At 53.5% G+C, this 9,994-nt stretch overlaps 1 long non-coding RNA gene across 1 annotated transcript; it reads left to right on the top strand.

The window, feature by feature from the left end:
- The first annotated feature begins 359 nt into the window (after positions 1-359).
- LOC144581537 (uncharacterized) lies at positions 360-9,494 on the top strand. Its single transcript, XR_013532424.1, has 3 exons — positions 360-547; positions 1,274-6,022; positions 6,229-9,494. It is a non-coding gene; the product is annotated as an uncharacterized LOC144581537 (long non-coding RNA).
- The last annotated feature ends 500 nt before the right edge of the window (positions 9,495-9,994 follow it).

The following is a 9,994-nucleotide window of genomic DNA, read 5'->3' as shown; positions in this document are numbered from 1 at the left end:
CATGCAGAGGCGGCTCGGGTCTGCTGTGACAACTCACTCACAATCTCCAGTGCCTGCTGCTCTATTCCTTTTCCTCCACTCCCCCCACCATCTTAATCCCAGGAAGAGGCCCTAGCTCTTTGAGGCCTGGGCTGGGCCTCTGAGCTGCCCAGAGGCCTCATGGTGGGTGTTGGCCGCCAGTTGCAGGGCCCCTGGCCACACTGAAGGACTCCTACCTGGAAGTGATGTTGTGGCCCCTGGAGGAGGTGTGGAGGGAGTGGGCAGAGGAGGCCATGTGGTGGCTACAGGCCTGGGTACCCGGAATGCCAGGCAACCAGGGTCCCAGGCCTATCAAGTTGACCCTGGGGGTCATGAAAGGCACCCTGGAGCTGGTGAGTGAGAGCAAGGATGAGATGTGGCCGGCAGTTGAGGATGACCGAGACAGCTCTCACTGTCCCCTCCCTTTCCAGGTGTCCCACCAGATGCCGTCCTGGGCTGAGGTTAAGTTCTCATGGGCACTGAAGAGGCTCTGCAAAGCCCTGCTTGACCTGTATGGCCTCACAGCCAGGTAATGCTGGGTTTGGGGTGTCGCATGCAGCGTTCCTGCCACGTATCAGGTGCAGTGCTGAACGCTTCAACACGCTCTGACTCACTGACTACTTTGACCGCCCTACACAGAGGCTTCTTCACTCCTTATTTCACAGGAGAGAAAATGGGGTTTCTTCCTCACTCCAGAGAGACCTCGTGAGCACAGTCCCAGTGCAGGCAGGATTTTAGGAGCTGCTGCAGAGGAGTGCAGTGGGCAAAGCTGACCCCTGCCTTCAGGAAGCTCAGTTTTACTGAGAGACAGACACGAAGCCCAAGAAATCATCTACAGCAGAGTGTGCACAGCTCCCTGCAGAAAGCCCGAGAGTCCCCTCTTAAGCAGGCCATTCTGCTCTGTCACATTTCCTTGCTTTTGCTTTGTAATCATCTTTTTTTTTGAGACGGAGTCTTTCTCTGTCTCAGTTGTGTGATCTCAGCTCATTGCAACCTCTGCCTCCTATGTGCAAGTGATTCTCCTGCCTCAGCCCTCTGGGTTGCTGGGACTACAGGTGTGTGCACTACTGCACCTGGCTAATTTTTTTGTGTTTTTAGTAGACAGGGTTTTGCCACTCCAGGCTGGTCTCAAACTCCTGATCTTCAGTCACGTAACCCCTTTGGCCTTCTAAAGTGTTGGAATTACAGGCATGATCCACTACTTTCGACCTGTTATGTAATATTTTAAACACATAAAAGCCCTTCTTTCTTGCAGGCGGTGCAGAAGCCAGCTACAGGCTGGGTGTGGCCCACCGCTCATCGTTTACCACCACTGAGCCATACCTTAGGTGGCAAATGCTTGAGATGGAACATTGGTGAGACGGTGAGCTGGGGATCCTATGGTGTGGCCATGGCCAGCTTTGAGGAGAAGGTACAGTTCAAGCAAGAGCCACGGGGCAAGTGTGGAAAGAGAGCTCCAGGTGGGGGCTCCACTGCACAGGGACTGGGAGAGGGATGTGCTTGGCCTGTTTTTTTTTGAGATGGAGTCTCATTCTCTGTCACCCAGGCTGGAGTGCCGTGGTGTGATCTCAGCTCACTGCAACCTCTCTCTAATTCAAGTGATTGTCCTGCCTCAGCCTGCCAAGTTGCTGGGATTACAAGCATTCACCACCATACCCGGCTAATTTTTGTATCTTTAGTAGAGATGGGATTTCACTGTATTTTCCAGGCTCGTCTCAGAATCCCGGGCTCCAGAGACTCGGTGCAGGGATTACGGGCATGAGCCACCGTGCCTGTCCTGTTTGAATAGCAAGGTGGTGGGGCTGATGCGACTGGGAGGTTCCAAGGCTAGGGGATGAGAGGAGGACTCTGGCTTCTGCACTGACCTACGAAGGTTGTGATCACCCATTCACTTCAAAAGGCCCCTTTTGTCTCTGTGTTGAGAACACGGGGGTGGTGGATAGAAATGGGGAACCCAGTCTAGAGCAGGGGCCTGGGGACCAAATATCCTTTTCCCTCACAGCCATGATGCCCACCAGGAACCGGGCTACAGGCAAGGGGGCCGCCCCTTCTTCCATGCCGGTGGCCTTGCAGAGCATCTGGATTCTTGCTCTGCCTCTTCCTGGGATGTCTCTGCATTGGCTCTGTGTGCCTCCGTTTCCCCAGCTGTAGAATAGGGACCGGACCCACATCATGGGGAAAAGGCTCCACGTAATACAAGTTCCTGCTCCTGCCGCCTTGCGGTCAGAATGTAGGCTGAGGAAGGGAAGAGTTCCCAGGGCGGGGCTTTGGCTTGGTTGAACAATCACCTGCCTGGTTATTCGCCTACCCGGTGAGTGGAATCTCTTTTGGATACCAAAAAATGGATTTAAATGGCAGTGAGGGTGTCGAAGCTGCTTCCTGCCTCCAGCTGCAGGGCCTCTGGGCTCTAAAAGGTAAGCGAGTCCACCTGCCCGTCCCCCTCAGTGGCCCATCAACAACAGAGCGTGCAATATTTCTCTTCTCACTGCAACCCCACGTGAGCCGAGATCTCCCTGATCATTCAGATCTCACAGGCTTGACCCTACTCTACATATTGAGAAAGTTCCAGTCCTCCCCTCAACTGTAGAAATTGCCTAGACCTGTCGGTCAGGCACACTGGCTTATGCCTGTAATCTCAGCACTTTGGGCAGATCACTTGAGGTCGGGAGTTCGAGACCAGCGTAGCCAACATGGGGAAACACTGACTCTACTAAAAATTTAAAAATCAGCCAGGCATGGCAGTGAGCGCATGTAGTTCCAGCTACTCTGGAGGCTGAGAAAGGAGAATCACTTAAACCCAGGAGGCAGAGGTAGCTGGGAATCGAGATCGTACCACTATACTCGAGCTTGGGAAACAGAATGAGATTCTGTCTCAAAAAAACAAAACAATTTCCTACACCTTCCAGCTCCTATTTTTTGCATCCACACAGAGTCCCCATGCTGCCCAAGACCCAGGTGGCAGATCAGACATGACATAAGATATCTGTGTCATCAAAATAGGGCAGCTTGTTTCTGTCCCGGCGTCACCCACCACCTCCGCTGTCATGCCAGCCTCTGTGCTCCTCCAGCTCATTATGGGATTTTCTAGAACAAGGACAGCCCTCCCCAAGATGCACCCCAATGCTGTCCATGGCAGAGCTCTTCCTGCAGACCTGTGAGCTCCCCCTCTGCAGCCAAAGAAAGCACGGCTCAGCAGCTTGTCCTGCGGGTTCCCTCTAGGAACTACTCAGTGGTGGTGACGCCGCTGCTTCCTGGGGGCGATGTGGTGTGGGGGACTGACTACCTGATGGAGGAGAAGCTGCCGTGGCCACTCCGACACCTGTCCAGGGCCAACATGCCATCCGAGTTCTACCGGCTCAGATGCCGCCTGCTGCAGGGTCTCTGGAGGCATGAGTCCTGTCCCGGGCTGTGCCACCCTACTCCCTGGGAGCCCCCCACCCCGTGGGCACAACAGCAGGGCCATGCAGGGGCAGGGACTGTGGGGGCACAGGGAAGCCTGCAGAGGCCTGTGGCATTACCGTGCTAGGCACAGAGCTTATTGGACTTCCCAAGGTCCTATGGGACTAGGGCTGAGGCTGCACATCCTGCTTTTCTCCAGATTATATGACCTTGCCCAGCAGTGCAGCTAAGGGCGGTGCTGGGATGACGAGCTCTGGGCTCCCGAGCTCTGGGCTCCCGAGAAGCTTGCCTGTGGCTCAGGTGAGTCTGCTAACATCCGTGGACTCAGCTTCCTTTACTGTGAAATGCAGGTAACCACGTGGCTTACTCACGTGGGTAAGGAGCATGTATGGTTTTTAATGCACGAGGGAGCCCCTCATGTCCGTGGGGGAGCCACCGTACCCAGGCTTGGCAAGTAGCGGTTTATCGGTGTGCGACTCACATGGAAGTCTACGGCTCCATAGAAGCGTGGGTGTAGTCAGGTCTAAGCAGCACGCTGATCTTGTAAAAAAAAAGAAAAAACAGCCTGGTCTTGAAGTCCTGTGCGTGTAACCATGGGCTTCTCTGTGCCCCTCAGTTCTGACAGCTGACCACGGGGCTGGTAGCGCCTCCTTTGGGATGCTGGCCCTGGCCAACAGGTGTCTGGCTGTGCACTATGGATGGTGCTTTCCCACCATGGGCACGAACACCCCCAAGGCACAGCTCAGGGGCTACACTGGCCGGACTGGTCAGACCTGTTCCTTCACAGGCCATCTCTTCCCTACCGTGAACAGGGCTGGTCTGCAGGACACCAGTGTCATGTTTGAGGTAGCCGTTGGCCATCCACTTAAACGGTCAATGTTTTTTCCCCACCTGAGCAGCTTCCTTGAGATTAAATGGATGACTTGTATAATTTTTTTTTTTGAGACTAGGTCTCACTCTGTTGTCATGGTTGGAGTGCAGCGGTGCGCTTTCGGCTCCCCGCACCCTTGACCTCCTGGGTTCAAGCGATCCTCCTTCCTCAGCCTCGCAAAGTGCTGGGATGGCTCAGCACCACCGTGCCCAGCTGATGTGTGAATTTTAAGTGCACGATTCAGTGGCTTCCAGTTTATTCAGAGTTGTGCATGCCTTACCACAATTGTTTTTAAAAGCTACCAGTCTGCCTGCTATGTCCATGGCTGTGCCTGCTCTGGACATCCGATGTAAACAGAAGGATGACTATGTGGCCTCTGAGCCAGGCTTTGTTACTTAGCACAGCAGTTTCGTAGCGGGTCTGGGGACTCCATTCCTTGTTAGGGCTGAATCGGGCCATATCCATTCAGCTCACGTCATCCTTAAGCTGGTGGGGGATCACTGGGCCTCTGGCCGTCGCACCAGGGGAGGGGGACTCCTGGCCTCAGGGCAGGCTAAGCCAAGGCTCTAGGCATCGGGGTACCCAGCAGGCATCGTGCTCCCACTGCGGTGGATGGAGCTGGCTCCACTCAGCGTGCCTTTGTGGCTGCTTCTCCCCAGACCACGCCCTGGTTGCCGGGGCCCAGCACGTGGTAACTTTTGACGGCCGGGTGTGGGACCTCAGCGTCCAGTGCAGCAGCATCCTCCTGGCCCAAGACTTTGCTCACAGCACATTCTCACGGATGCAGAGTCGGACAGGCTTGGGGCTCATGGCCCTGACTTTGGAGCTGAACCATGTGACCCTCATCTACTCCAGCCTTTAGGTGAGGAGGAGAGACCCGAGCTTCCCCTGGAGACCTATGCCTGTGGCAGGTTGCCTGGGGGATGGCACTGTCAAGCTCGTCCCCTGGCTGTCGGTCATCCCTCCTGCCCACTTCCTCCGGTCCACAGGCCTACAGGCTGTACAACTCCTCCATGCCACGGGATAGCCGTCCAGACCTCCGGCTGCCTTTTGCCATGAAAAGGAGGGAGGTCCCCAGGATTGAGCCGGCCAGTGAGGATGGGGTCTCCATCTCCTGTGACGTGGTCACCGGCCTCTGCAGCCTGACTGTGCACCTGTGGCACCACGGTTAATCTGGGCCCTGGCAGAGTTGGCCCACCATCAAAATCCTGTTCGGGATGCACCATTCTCAGCTTCCAGTGCAACAGGTCCCCGAGCTGTAGGCAGCCACTGTGGTTGAGAGGCTGGCACCAAGGCCCAGGCTTTCTTCCCGCATCCCTTGGATATATGGCTCCAAGGTGGAGTTGGCCTTTCTGTGGTCCCTCTGCCAAAGAACACAAAGGGCAGGCCTGGATTCTGGCCACTCGTGCTGACGATGTGGAGAGGGGATGGGGGGACACACGCTGTCCTCAGTCTCTGTGCTTTCTCTCCTTCTTCTGATGATGGTTTGGGGCCAGAGCTCTGGGAGTCTGGGGTGGAGGGATTTTACCAATCCTTCGTGTGCCTGAGGCTCATCTCTCATCCAGGACCCCTGGGGGAGGATCAGGGGCTCTCAGGATCACCTCATCTTTCCTCCTCCCCACAGGCATATCCGCTGGCCTTCTGGACACCAGCGACAACAAAGCAGGCACTGATCTGATGTTATCGGACAGCTCTGTGGCTCACAGCCTGGAGGAGCTCAGCCTGGCCTGGCAGGTGAGCAGGTGCACCTGCTTTTCTTCCCTCTGGCTGAGTGTCTCGAGGGCCGCTCACTGCAGAGTCCCAGGAGCGGCAGGTGGCCTGCCGGCTCTGCTGTGGTCTTTGCAGACCCAGGGTCGGGTGGAGTCTCCCGCTCAGGCCAATGTATGTGGTGGAGCCACATGGTTCAGCTGCATGCATGAGTCTTGCGTCTGTCACACCAGGTGGATGGTGACTTCAGGGCCACCGAGAAGCCTGAGTCGACCTGCCCAGGACAGAGCCCCGCCCGCCAGGCCTTCTTCCAGGACCCCTCATCCAGCTTGGGGAACTGCTTCCGGGTGGTGAGTGTGAGCCTGTGCCCTGGAGCACAGCAAGCTCTTTCCCCAATCTACCCTGGGGATTGGCATGGAGCAGAGGCCTAGGCTAGAGACAGTGACTGGGTGGCCCTGATTTCAGATGGAGCCTGCACCGTTCCTTAGCCTTTGTGTGCAGGACTCCTGTGGCACCTGGGAGCTCCAGCCTGCCTGCACTCTGGCAGCCACCTATATCCACCTCTGTGCCTGCAGCTTCGTGTCCCTGACCCTCCTCCACAGTGAGGTAAAGTGTCCCATCTGGCGGGCACTCTGCCCCCTGGCTGGCATCTGCCTTCCAGCCAGAGGGAAAACCTCTCTCTCTCTCTCATCAGAAAGAGCAAATAATTGTCATTTAAGGAGCTAAGAGTCAAAACAAATCATTTAAGGCCCGATACAGCCTGGATGTGTGTCTCCTCCAAATCTCACTATTGTTAGAGGGTGTACATCCGTCATGGATGGTTTAGCATCCTGCGTTTGGTGAAGTGTGAGTTCTTGCTCTATTTGTTCAACTGAGAGCAGTTTGTTTATAAAGAGCCTTGCCTCTCCTCTCTCTCTTTGCACACACTCTCATTTCTGCCACGATCGTAAGCTTCCCAAGGCCTCACCAGAAGGCAAGCAGATGCTGGAGCTGTGCTTGTACAGCCTGTAGAACTGTGAGTCAATTATATGTCTTATTTATGATCTACCCAGGCCGGAGTGCAGTGGCACAATCTCACCTCACTGCAACTTTCACCTCCCAGATTCAAGCAATACTCCTCCCTCAACCTCCCAAAAATACCAGCAGGTATTTTTGTAGAGACGATGTTTTTCTAAGTTGTCCAGGCCGGTCATGAATTTCTGACCTCCGGTGATCCACCTCCCTCGGTCTCCCAAAGTGCTGGATGACAGGCGTGAGCCACCACTCCCAGCCTCACGAGGGATTTGAATGTCCACTATCGTTTAGGGAAAATGCTCAGCCCCCGTTTTTCCTCTGCTCTCCTACTTTAAAAATCATCATCCACACAGAAGATGACTTGTATGAGCAAACGTGTGGGGATTCGTCTCCACTACCAGGGCGGACCTCTAATTCAGTTCTGACACTAGCTACCTTGAGATCCTTCAGCCAGCGCCGCATACAATCGCCACAGCCAGAGCCCCATTAAAAGGGCATAAATGTCAGTATCAACAAGAGGAGTGGACTTCCAAGGGCTACAGATGCCAGAATTCGTGGCTGCCATCCGTAGACATTTAAAACTTAATTGGAAAATATAACAAAGGGAGGATGAAATGGGATGATCCAACTCGTCTCAAAGAAATGACAGGCCAGGTGTGGCGGCTCATCCATGTAATCCCAGCACTTGGGAGGCTAAGATGAGCGGACCACCTAAGGTCAGGAGTTTGAGACCAATCTGGCCAACAGGGTGAAAACCCATCTCTACTAAAAATACAAAAATCAGCCAGGAGTGGTTGTGTGTGCTTTTAATCCCAGCTACTCAGAAGGCTGAGGAAGGAGAAACGCTCGAACCCAGAAGGCGGAGGTGGCAGCGAGCCAAGATCTTGCCACTGCACTCCAGCCTGGTGACAGAGTGAGAGTCTGTTTAAAAAAAAATTCCAAAATAAAAACAGAGAGGACCCAGGATCCTTCGAGTCAGGAGGCACAATCCCCAAGACAATAAATCCATCCGTACCTAGACCCATTCAACACAGTTGCAGAAACGACAAAGGAAAGGTCCTAAAAGCTACTGAGGAGGGTGGAAAGAAGCAAGAACATGTTGACAATTGCTTTCCCACCGGCAGTAACAGAAGACAGCGGAGTAACAGAAAGTAAGCATGAGATTAGAGATGATCCCCACGTCAACTATTGCTGAATGAAATAACCTCTCAGCACTGATCTGTCTAGGATCTCTTTACCACAAACAGATACTTACTCAATGGACACATCCACATGTTGATTTATGTACTGTGAGTGTCTGCTTTCCCGCTATAGGGGCCGAGTATCTGCAAGGGAGACCACATGTTTGCTCTGTGAAAGACTCAATTCGGAGGATGAAAAGATAAGCTACAGATCGGGAAATATGTTTACAAACCACCTATCAGACCAAGAAATCATCTCCAGAGACTCATCTGTATAATACATAAATAACTCAAAGCTCAAAAGTAGGCCACAGTTGTATTCCCAGCACTTTGTGAGGCTGAGGCGAGATGGCTCGAGGCCGGGAGCTCAAGGCTGCAGCGAGCCATGACTTCACTCCCGGCTGCATGACAGAGTGAGAGCTCGTCTCACAAAACAAAACCTCCAAAGTAAAAAATGGGAAATAAACACATCAACCATGTTTGCACTCCCAGTCATAGAGAAACAAGGTAGCGCTACACATCTGAGCTCCAGTGAGTTCCGGCACGGGTCGGTGAGTCGCAGGGACTCTGCGGCATAAAGCATCAGTCGAACATCCAAACGGCCAGGTTGTGATGACAGCATCCACCGATGAGTGCACTATAAAAAGCACTGTTGTAGTACCAAAACGGTGGTGGCTGCTGTTCTCAGCAGCTAGCCTTAGGCTTAGAGGCAGGAATCGAGGTCACGGTCTACCAAACAAATCCTCTCAGGAAAGAGCATCGTAATCCTGAAGTGCCAAGACAGGAGGTCGTGTGGCTCCACGGGAATTTTGGAGAGTCTGGGAATCAAGCAGAAGCACTCATTGTCCTGACCATGTAAATACAAAACCGTCAGCTAGTACATCCATAAACAGAACGTCTGGGACGACAGGCATCTCATAAGATTTATAGCCACAGGGTAACAATAAAGAATTGTCTGCAGTTAAGGTCCTCGGTCTCCCTCTTTGGGTCCGTCTGTTTGTTTGATTATTTCTTTCTTCCTTTATTGAGATGCAGTCTTGCTCTGCTGCCCAGGTTGAAGCGCCGTGAAGCAATCTAAGCTCACTAAAACTTTCTCCTTTCAGGTTCCAGCAATTCCCCTTCTTCAGTCTTCTGAGGAGCTAGGATTACAGGTAAGTGACAACATGTCTAGCTAATTTTTTTTTTTTTTCAGTCTAGACGGGGGTGAATCATGTTGTCCAGGCTGGTCTCAACCATCAGATCTCATGATCTGTGTGCCTCGACAACCTATACTACTGCGGTTGAAGGTGAGAGCCATGGAGTATAGTTAGAATTAGGGTTTAGGGTTAGGGTTAGGGTTAGGGTAGGGGTAGGGTTAGGGTTTGGGTTAGGGTTAGGGTTAGGGTTAGGGTTAGGGTTAGGGTTAGGGTTAGGGTTAGGGTTAGGGTTAGGGTTAGGGTTAGGGTTAGGGTTAGGGTTAGGGTTAGGTTAGGGTTAGGGGTTAGGGTTAGGGTTAGGGGGTTAGGGTTAGGGGGTTAGGGTTAGGGGGTTAGGGTTAGGGGGTTAGGGTTAGGGGGTTAGGGTTAGGGGGTTAGGGTTAGGGGGAGGGGGTTAGGGGTTGGGTTAGGGGGTTAGGGTTAGGGTTAGGGGGTTAGGGGTTAGGGTTTAGGGGGTAGGGTTAGGGTTAGGGGGTTAGGGTTAGGGTTAGGGGGTTAGGGTTAGGGTTAGGGGGTTAGGGTAGGGTTAGGGGGTTAGGGTTAGGGGTAGGGGGTTAGGGTTAGGGTGAGGGGGTTAGGGTTAGGGTTAGGGGGTTAGGGTTAGGGTT

This window comes from Callithrix jacchus, chromosome 2 (assembly GCF_049354715.1).
Source record: "Callithrix jacchus isolate 240 chromosome 2, calJac240_pri, whole genome shotgun sequence".
Taxonomy (NCBI): Eukaryota; Metazoa; Chordata; class Mammalia; order Primates; family Cebidae; genus Callithrix; species Callithrix jacchus.
Note: the sequence above shows the minus strand (reverse complement) of the source record. Positions and strands in the feature narration are given on the sequence as shown.